Source organism: Ixodes scapularis, unplaced genomic scaffold, assembly GCF_016920785.2.
Source record: "Ixodes scapularis isolate PalLabHiFi unplaced genomic scaffold, ASM1692078v2 PGA_scaffold0__279_contigs__length_252992795, whole genome shotgun sequence".
NCBI lineage: Eukaryota > Metazoa > Arthropoda > Arachnida > Ixodida > Ixodidae > Ixodes > Ixodes scapularis.
The window spans coordinates 183,672,606-183,683,470 of NW_024609835.1; the positions used below are offsets into that span (position 1 = coordinate 183,672,606).

The following is a 10,865-nucleotide window of genomic DNA, read 5'->3' on the forward strand; positions in this document are numbered from 1 at the left end:
GTGTAGATGTCCATTAACGCTTTCGCACGTTTCCGGTCAGTTGTGTCTAGCCAGATAATCAACGTAAGTGTGAAGGATTTCATGGTGTTTGTCCAATTCTTCATGGATGTAGATGCTTTTGTTCTCGCGGAGCATCCGGAATATTTTCCCAGGCTCACTCAACAGATTCAATAACTGCATGTCTGTGGACGGATATTTGTCCGTGCACGTGGTAACTCTTGTGAAGTCATGTGTGATGGAGTTGAGGTTTTACGTCCAGTCTTCAATAGTAATGGGGGAGATTCCGTGTACATCCTGGCTAGAACTGGTGTCTCAGCCTACAATAGCCTTTTGGCGTCCCTTTTTTAGGGGTCAGACGAGTATGTTTTGTGAGGGCGACAGCGAATATGTAGTGGTCGCCTCCTACACCTTGGTCTGTGATGTGCCACCCTGCAGAAACGCGTCCCTTGCACCAAAAGGTCTGCATCAGAGATGGTGAAATTACTTCCAAAAAGTAATTAAATTACATTACTATTACTTTTGTGAAAACTGCAAAAATGTAATTAAATTACATTTCAAATTATCGCAGAATAAAGGTAATGACATTACATTACAATTACTTTCTAAAGGTAATGAAATTACTTTGACATTACTTTTGAATATATTGAGGCAGTAATTCGAGCTCATTTTATTTACCGTATACACCAACACAGTGTTTACAAAACAAACCCTCGTTTGCCCACGCAGCGCGTGTGCAGGAACCAGATACGGGAGAAGCGAGGCGCTGCGCATGCGCAGTGCTGACAGTAGCGCCACCGCATTGATGTAATGTCAAAGAGCTAAGTTGGTCTATATGTACTAAAACTCAAATCTTCTTGTTTACACCACAACAACCTTATGTGCCTCGAAGTTAACCATACTGAACAGTGGTTTTGCTGGCGCACACGACATAAGTGTTCAACATGATGAATAGCTTCTTTAGATGTGACTCAGAAAGACAGTCAACTCACCGGTTTCGCAGTTCATTCAACGGTAAAGGTTCTTACTAAAAGGGAGATGTGTCTCCGTCTTCCTGATAAGAGGTTGTAGTCTGTGTCAGTCTGTTAAGTCGGGCAATGGCAGCTCGTTCTGACAAGGAGTCGTCACGTGAAACGTTTCCCTTCCACCTCCGGACGTAATCTAATTCTGTTCTCCCAAGTGCACTATACTCGGCGATATTTTTTCGTGGCAACGCAATGGAGAGGAGAAGAGCCCACGCACAGCTTTATTCAGAGCTCAAAAAAAAAGAGAGAACGCGTCCCTATACCCTCCACTTCATTGCCAAGAAAAGTTGTCGCCGAGTATAGTTGACCTATTCTCAGTCATTCCGTTCAAGGAGCATTTTTCCGAAACTCCCGAAAAGTTTACGTTTCTGCGCATTGTCACACAAAGGGCCCGGATAATTGGTAAACAGAAGCGTCGCCAGTTGAGTAATGGCGGGAGCGTCCTAAATTGTGTACTTTCAAAACAAACGGCGGGCAATATCTCCTTGTAGGCTTATTCCCGAAGTAACTTCGCAAGGGAAAGCAGCGAGTCATACCGCGAGCCACACCTGCTTTGTTCGAGGACGCACGAAACGTTCTGTGGCTTTGACATGGGATTTGTAATTAAACATTTATTCCGGTCGTTTGTGGTTCACGGTAGTCGAAGCTTACTGTTTGACCTTGCTTGACGAAAGTACAAGACTGAGGATCTGTTTGTCCTGTCCTCTCAGGTTTTTAAATTATGTTTAACTTATTCGTGATGTCCGTTTTTCTATGTACTTTCCTATGGGAGGCTTCTGCCGCTGTCGCCTCTGTAGTACTTTTTAGATCTGTGTCACTTTCATTTAGAGCAAAGAACATGAACACTTGCATTGAATGTCACGCTGAGTTACCAGGGGAGGATTGTTTCTTGTCAAGTTGTGAATGCATTTTTTTTTTTTATTTGGGTACCTACTCAGGTGTCGCGGCACTGGTGTTTAAAGAGAAAGCGGAGGACAAAAAAAGCTAGAAATGTTCCAACTGCATGTCACGAAAAACGAGGTCAGGGGGTGCGCGTGAAAACACGGGGTCAGGCATGAACTAGCAATCTTTCTTATGGATATGAACCGGAAGCTTGACACCTTGCTGTTGTTGAAGGAAACAGTTCAGGGTATCGATCATACGATCTAGATGATCTCTGACCAGTACGACGACATTTTGCATCGTCTTAATGAACAAGAGAATGATATCAAGGACCTAAAAAAGCGGGTTGACAAAATAGAAAGAGTAGACGCAGTGAACGATGTGCGGGAGCTGAGGTCAGAACTAAATGAGCTTGAGTGGCGTAGCCGCCAATAAAACAATGCGACACATGGTGTCCTCGAGACGGAAGGGAAGACCGCTTAAGCGTCGTGAAGAGTGTGGCTTCGAAACTTGGGATCGAGGAACTAAAAACTGAAGAGGTGTCTGCGGTGCACAGGTTACCTTCAAAGCCAGGTAAGACGAGAGGTATCATAGTGAGCTTCGCAAGGCAAGAAACCAGAGACTCTTGGCTGAGCAAAAAGAGAGTTCTGTACCGCTCGTCTGGCTCTGGTCGCTTGTACATCACCGAGAACATGACCAAACATGGAAGGACTTTGCTGTGGCAGGCGAGGGAGTGGGCGAAAATAAGCAACTATAAGTTTGTCCGGTACAAAAATGAAAAAGTGCTTGTACGACAGGGAGACAAGATGCCAGCACATGTTATTTCGAGTAAAGATGACTTGCGTGCTCTTGGTCGTTAACTCTTTTGAGTGAGCATACTTTTTTTGTTTTATGATGGTTATCTCGCCCACTGACTTTGCGAACTTTTCCGCAGCGGAGCAACCTGTTGATTTTTCTTTCTGTCACTTGAATGTTCGATCCGCGAAATCAAAACTTGAGGAGCTTGATACACTATTTGACTGTCTCGGCTTTTCTTTTCACGTTATTATGTTGCCAAAAACGTGGTATAAAGACGACTCGGATGTTTTAGCATGCTCCTATAAAAGAATTACTCGCTTTGTAGGGAACAAAGAAGAAATTGTGGGGCGTCTCTGCTCTCTGCTCATACATAATAGCTTGGAGTGCAAACCTATATCTGAGTTCACTCAAATTACGGATGGCTTTGAGTTCTTGTGTGTCTCCCACAAGGATTATGTTTTCTTTGTTATGTATCAGCCCCCCATCTGGAGATGTATGTAAGTTTGTTTCTTTTGACACTTTTTGGAAATTTGTAGCAGAGAACCAATATGTTCTTCTCTTTGTGGAGATTTTAACATTACCATGCTTGTAAACACAACAGCGCAGCGGGACTTACTACAGGTCATAGAAGTAAATGGGTTTGATTACCTTGCGACTGAAGCGACGAGAATTACTGACTCCACCTCTACCTTAATTGATTTCTTTGTTATGAATTATGATGTCTCTTCCATGGCTGCTGATGTTATTGGCGCCGATATCAGCGATCACCTACCAATATTTATGCTAACAAAAAAGTTACACAAAACAAAAAAAGGAATGAAAGCAGAGCAGAACGCAATGCTTCAAAAAGGCAAAATGTTGCAGACGCAACAATGGTGGTTTTTAGAGATGTTTTATGCTCAGTAAATTAGGACACACTTTACTCGGATACAGATGTCGACCGTGCATATGAATATTTTTTACACGCATTTAATAAACTGTACGATGAGTGCTTTTCTTACAGAACCATCAATTTTCGTAAAAAATACGTAAGCCTTGGATGACGAGGAAGTTATTGCATAACATACGTGAGAAAACAGCATGTACCAGCGCTTCTTAAAACAAGGGACGCCGAAGGCCTTAAAGCTTTTAAGAGGTATCGTAATAAATTAATTAATTTACAAAGACGTGCCAAATCTGAATACTATACATGCCTATTTACAAGAGATGATAACAAAGATTCACGTGTGTTTTGGGAAAGGGTAAACAATGTATTGCATCCAAGCCGTGAACGTTAAACTTTAGATAAAATAATCTGCTGAGATGTTCAACTGTGTGCTGCGTTCTGGCGAATGTTTTTAATAGTTACCTAGTGAACCAATCAAGTGATGTATATCTGCCTCAAGGTGGACCCTATGCTTGTGGTTATATCGATCGCAATTTTGAAAATTCTTTTTTATGAGTCCGACAGATTAGTGTGAAGTGCTCGCGGTTTTTAGGAACCTATAAACTGCAAAAGTCGAGACGTAAATCATATCAATATCAGTCCGATTAAGTATGTCGTAGATATTGGGAAACCTGTGTTGACTTAAATATTTAATCTATCGCTTTATTCTGGTGTTTTTTCTAAAGCAGTGCAGTGCGTTAAGGTGGCCACTTGTATAAAGGTGGTGATAAAAAAATATTTAAAAAGTATAGACCTATTTTATTGTTACCCATTTTTTTCAAAGAGTCTTCAAAAAATAATTCATCGGAGACTTTATTCCTACCTGGATAGACATTCTGTTATTTCTAATAGTCAGCATGGCTTTCGTAAGCACCGGTCAACGGAATCGGCGCCCTTAGTACAAAAACAGCAGATCATTGAAAGCTTTGAAAACAAGGAACTTATTTTGGGTATATATATCGATTTTTTGACAGCGTTTGACATAATTGATCACACAATATTGCTGGAAAAGTTAGAGCGCTATGGTATTCGTGGAACTGCTCTGAACCTATTTAGATCTTACCTGTAGTACCGTACACAATTCGTTACCATTAACAACTATATTTCAACCACTCATAAAATTTAAACCGGAGTACCTCAGGGTAGTGTGCTCGGACTACTCTTATTTATTATTTTTATTAATGACATTGAAAGTAGTGTACCAGAGGTAAACCTTGTTTTTATGCTGACGACACAACTATTTTTATTAAGGGCCACACACCGGATGAAATAGAAAGCACGGCAATAAGAGTCCTTTCAAACATCGATTTGTGGACGAAAGTAAACGGGCTAAAATAAACGCTGATAAAACTAGATGCGTGTTATTTCGACCACGAAATAGACAACTACCTAATTTGCTTCAAATAACTTTAGGGTCTTCAACAGTTCAAGTGGTAAAGTCGGTAAAAATATTGGGTGTTTATTTCATTGAATTGTTGTCATGGAATGAGCACGTTGATTATAAACATCACAAAGTTCGTAAATCTATTGGTCTCTTTTGTAAGTATCGTGTTGTCTTTCCAACAAGTGCTAAATTACTTTTATATTATTCTTTGACTACACTCAGTACGTGTGTTGCCATTTAGTTTGGGGCCAAACAACGGTGCAAAATCTAAGAAAACTTCTACTAACCCAAAAGAGGGCTCTTCGAATTGTCGCAATTGTACCAGTCTTTCACCCTTCTCGGGAGCTCCTTCTTAAACATAACATCATACCTATTGACCACTCGTACGAATATCGCCTGCTGGTGATGCATAATATGGCATTAAAACATAATTTTTTTTTTCCTTTTCGCACTCTCAGGCTTAGCAAAACTACAAAACTAGAGTATATATATGTCACACGTCACGGCGAAATTTGGAGCGTTTCAGTACATCGTACCAATTACGGCTTTTCATCATTAAGATACGCATTACATCTTTACTTAATAACCTCGAAGCCAATGATATCAGCATCTATGGGACATCAAATCGAATGTTGAGAAAAATCATATTACAGACAGCATAATTTTTACCTCCAGTGCCTGGAGTTTTTTGTATCTGTGGTAAAACGTCTGTCTACTTTAAAAATATTTATTTGGATGTATTCAAGCTGAGTGCAACACTGTGAATACTCGTTATTTTGTTTTAGTGCCCATTTTTGTGCTTGTTTTCGTTGTGTTTCCAATGCTGCTTTCCCGCCAAAGTGTGTTAGGGCGCCAGGCTCGTCAAGCTGCAACCGCAGCTTTTTTTTCTGAATTCCCACCTTTTTGTACCAACCAGAATGGGAAATAAAATGCATCATTATTATTAATATTACTATTAGTCAAACTCACAAATGCCTAGGTATTTGCAGTCTCAAAACGCTATATTATAACCTGTTTAAAAACCTACGTCTTTTTTTTTCTGTACGAGAACACTATGTTCCGTTTCACAATGAATCCGACAGCAGTGAATGCTACGATCCGATGACGCCAATCAAGCAGCACCAAGAGTGCGTCGTATTGGCGTTAATAGGCTTTCTGCGTTTGCAATCAACAACTTAGTCAATCACGCGAAAAAAAAAAAAACGCGAAGGATAACAGCGCATTTACTGTGCGTTATTGGTGTAGCTTGCGATAATCAACACACAAAGTATATTCGAGAGTTTTAAGGAACCTTTTTCGCACATCCAATGCGGAACGATGGGCCCTCCGGTGCGAACTGCCATGTGCGAGTGTTCTGTGGTGAGGCACACGCTGTGCGTACCAAAGGGCCCACCGTACCGTATCGAATGTACAAAAACGGTCCCCTAAAAATCCCCATTAACGTCTTTACGATACACTTTTGGCGCTTCTTTATTGGCCCTGTCGGATCTCACCACCGGATACGAACGGACCTAAATTGAAACGGGGTATAGCAATCTATAAAGTGACATAAACCGTACGGGATAATAACTAAAAAATTTGCGAGGAAAGGAAGTTGGCTCCAAAACTTTCTAGGGAAAGAAACTACATCTAATATTAAACAGAGGGGGGGGGGGGGGGGGAGGTGTTCAAATATACGAACGATAGATGAAACTCTCCTTAGCCATGCCATTCGGCGCACCTCGCTAAGCAGTTTCTTTTTGTTCTGCACTGCCGTGCCGCACCTGTACCCACCAGAAAGAGCAGGCTTTTACAGCGGTGGCCTGTCTGTTCGACGAGCCAGTTATTTATAGCTACCTCCGACGCCGCCCGTGTTAAAGGGGAACAAATTTTTTTTTTTTTTTTCCCAGTTACCGGAGACTCCGGAAATGATGATAGATGGCCTTTTAAGCATCCGACGGGGGCCGCTGGCATCGGCTTGCGTCCCGGCGGCTGCACTGACGCTGGGGTCGCGCGCGGCTGTGGATGGCTGTGAGCGTTCCCGTGTCACGAGACAAAGGAAATTCTTTGGAAAGACGTAAAACGGGGGCGGGACAGCCTGTCACTCGACACTGTGTAGACTACTCGAAACCCAAGACATCCGCTCAGAGATTTCGGTGTTTATGCGGAGGACATGTTTTTGAGCGAGTTTGTTTCTGTAAATTAGGTAGCGTTTTTTTTACTTGATGATTAGTAGAGTCACATATGAGATGAGAACGGCAGACAGTCTTTCTCAGATGCACGCGGCCTCTGCATTGTTTGTCTCGCTGTGGTTGCTCGTAACGAGACGCCGATTTGTTATTGCATCTAGGAAGCTCGGGCTGGCGGCATCACAGCTGAGGAACCTTTCTGCTGTTTTAATCTCGTCAGTCACTCCACACCATTAGAAAAAAGGGTATACACGGGTGTATCATGCGCGCTTACCCCCCTCTCCGGCGAGATACACCTGGCGCGGCTCAAACAGTATGCTAGGGTACAGAGCTGAGGGGTGTGCTTGTGAGCCCCACATGCCTTTGAGGTCCCTGCAACCTTGGAACTTGACCTAAGGGGTCCATCGTCTCCCTGTGTCTGCGAGTGTTTTACAGACTGGGCTGGGCACTGCCATGGACGCCTCAATCTCATTGCTCACCAAGGAGAGAGGGTTTATAAACATTTCTTGGGGAGAATAGGAGGGGGGCTGCCTGTTTTGTTTTCTTCGTGTTCGAGAGAGCCGATTCAAGTCATTTGAAGTACAAGCTTGTCCGAAGCTGTTTGCCATGTTAATCATCTCTTAATGGGTGCTTCCAATTTCGCAACAGAAGTGTATCATGATAGCAAATTTTCTTCATAACATGAGTCGGATGCAGGCTCCAAGATGATGTGTTCCCACGGCAAACAGGCTGTAAACGGTGTGACTGCAACATTGACTGCTTAGATGGAAGTAAAACAAGTTTCCTCCGTGTTTGTGTTATCGGTATACAAAGAGTTAAAGATAACCGTATAAGACTAAAGCAATGACAACATCTCTTTTTTTAGGGGCAAAGCTCCGTAGGTCTAGCCTTGTCCGTCCATCCGTCCGTCCGTGCTCACATAAAAATAAAAAAAATGTTCGCAGTGGACAGGATTCAAACCTGTGCGGGGAGACCCCAATGGATTTCTAGTCGATCGCCTTAACCACTCGGCCACGACTGCGGGACGAGTAGGAAGTTCTGAGAAGTAGTTGTAACTCAAGAGCTGGGGTTTGTGTCACGGATGAAACGTTGCATGTAGCCGCTCAACGTCTATACAAAAGAGGGCGCTGCGGTCAAATGCTCAAATGGGCATACAACCACGTTCCATACCACACATTCTCTTTCTGACATGGACCGTTGACTTAAACGGTGGAAATGCGTTCCCACGGCTTCTAGCGGATCCAAGCTGATCCGCTAGAAGAACCACTGGCCCTGCATTTCACCGACCATAAAGCAGTAATAATGAAGTCGAAACGCCACCCGGAACTCAGGACTGATTAGGAGCAATAAAAAAAGTCAGCACCATCAGCACTACTTACGAACAATAAAATCAGTATCATCAGCACCACCAGAGCTCCGCCCCCAATCAACATCATTCACCACGTGGAGATGCGGTCATTTTTTTAGGTGTGCGCAGGGGGGGGGGGGGGGTGGTGGGGGAGGGGTTATTATTTATAGGGCCGTCTAAAATGGACGCGCGGAGATCTGGCCCGGTCAATGGGGAGGGGGGGGGGGGGTTGATACATCTACGCATCACGTCACTTCCGGCGTTGAAGCGGCCGTTCTTCGCCCCGACTCGGCTATACGACCACGCAGGGGCCGACTTCCGATTTCGTTTGCTATTGGTTTGGCATGTGAGTGTGCGAGTGATAGTCATTGAACCTGTTCGTATGATGTCCTGACTGCTCTTCACGTCATCACGTCTGGTTTTGTTCAAGCAATTTCATCCCTTTTTTGTTTTTTAAAGCTTTTTTTTCTTTCTGTTCCCCGCATAACTTAGACTACCGCTCTGTGTAAATTCTACGTATCTAGTGTTCTTGCGAATATTTTAATTGAATGTGTTCGTTTGTTGGGCCTCCGTCCACTAGCACGGTCGTTCTTTCGACATGCTTCCCGTTTCACTTGCGTGTGATTCAATGGGGAAATATTTGAACCAGTATTTTTCAATAAATAACGGGGTAGTCGAAAGTGCTGTCGTTAAGTAACATAAGGATCGAGAACCTGCTTTTCATATGTCTGACGTCCTGTCCGATTTTGATGCTGTCATTTTGCACGTTTGCGCTAATAGCGCCGCGCGGCTAGCCTCTGATATCTCGGGACAAAATTTAATGTTAGAGATTGTCTTTTTTTCCGTCTTTCCGAGACTGAAGAACAGTTTCTGCTTATCGAAGTGGCAGCGTAGACGCCGTTTAGAGGTCTGGGCGCCTAACGAACGCTACCGAGGTGTGAACAAGCTACTGCGGCAACTCTGCCACAGAGAGTTCCAGCAAGTTGCCGGGAACTTGCTGTATTGCGGGAATTAAAAAAAAAATATATCACAACACCTCCATGTGGTGAATGATGTTGATTGGGACGAAGCTATGGGGGTGCTGATGGTACTGATTTTGTTGTTCATAGGTAGTGCTGATGGTGCTAATTTGTTTTTATTGCTCACAGGTAGTGCTGAGTTCCGGGTTGCGTTTCTACGTCATTATTACTGCTTTACGGTCGGTGAAATACAGAGCCAGTGGTTCTTCTAGCGGGTCAGCTTGAATCCGCTAGAAACTGTGGGAACGTATCTCCACCGCTTAAGTCAACGGTCCATGTCAGAAAGAAAATGTGTGGTATGGAACGTGGTTATATACGCGTTTGAGCATTTGACCGCAGCGCCCTTTCGTCTATAAACGTTGAGCCAATGCATGCACAGTTTAACGCGATTATATACGCATTTGACCGCAGCGCCCTCTCCTGTATAGACGTTGAGTGGCTACATGCAACGTTTAATCCATGACAGACAGATGGGATGGCAATCGATGCGAGCACGGACGCCGGACAGATGGACAAGGCTAGACTTTAAGGAGCTTCGCCCCTAAAATATTAACCCCAGCTCTTGAGTTACTACCACATCTCAGAGCCCCATACTCGTTCCGCAGTCGTGGCCGAGTGGTTAAGGCGATGAACTAGGAATCCATTGGGGTCTCCCGCACAGGTTCGAATCCTGTCGACTGCGCAAACATTTGCTTTCTTTTGTAAAGAAGACAGATGGGATAGCAATGGATGTGAGCACGGCCGCCGGACGGATGGACAAGGAGGTTCGCCCCTAAAAAATGTCTCGAATGCGGTTGGGAGCCAGCTTAAAAAGCAGTTCGTCTCGGCAGAGTTCATGACATAGTACGACCTTACCCTGTCACTATCCTCTCTGCAGATTCCTTGTCGTTCGGCCTTGGTGCCGTTATCAGGAGTGACCAACGACCGATTGGTTTCTCGCTATTTAAACTCGGCGAAGACGCGGTATGCGCAGATCGAGAAAGAAGTACAGGAGTTTCGTGGGCCGCCAAATGGTTTGATGAGTACCTAGAGGGGTGGATGCCGTCTCTGAAACGGAACAAAAACAGTTGGTTTCGTTTCTGGGAATTTGCTCTATTGACATGCTGTTTCACGCGTGCAGCTGTTTCGCATGAGGCTTTTGTGTCTACTCATCCCGCCGGGAAGTAGTACGTCAATAGAGCAAGTTCCCAGCAACGGAACCAACTGTTTATGGTCCGTGTCAAAGACGGCATCAAGCCCTCTAAGGTACTCATCAAACATTTTGGCAGCTCACGTCGACGGTAGTGCCTCTTGAGCGTAAAACCATGTCAAATTTTCTG

At 44.0% G+C, this 10,865-nt stretch overlaps 1 non-coding gene across 1 annotated transcript; it reads left to right on the plus strand.

Moving 5' to 3' along the window:
• Window positions 1–10,147: 10,147 nt before the first annotated feature.
• On the plus strand, window positions 10,148–10,228 carry Trnap-agg. The gene has a single exon. It is a non-coding gene; the product is annotated as a tRNA-Pro (tRNA).
• The last annotated feature ends 637 nt before the right edge of the window (window positions 10,229–10,865 follow it).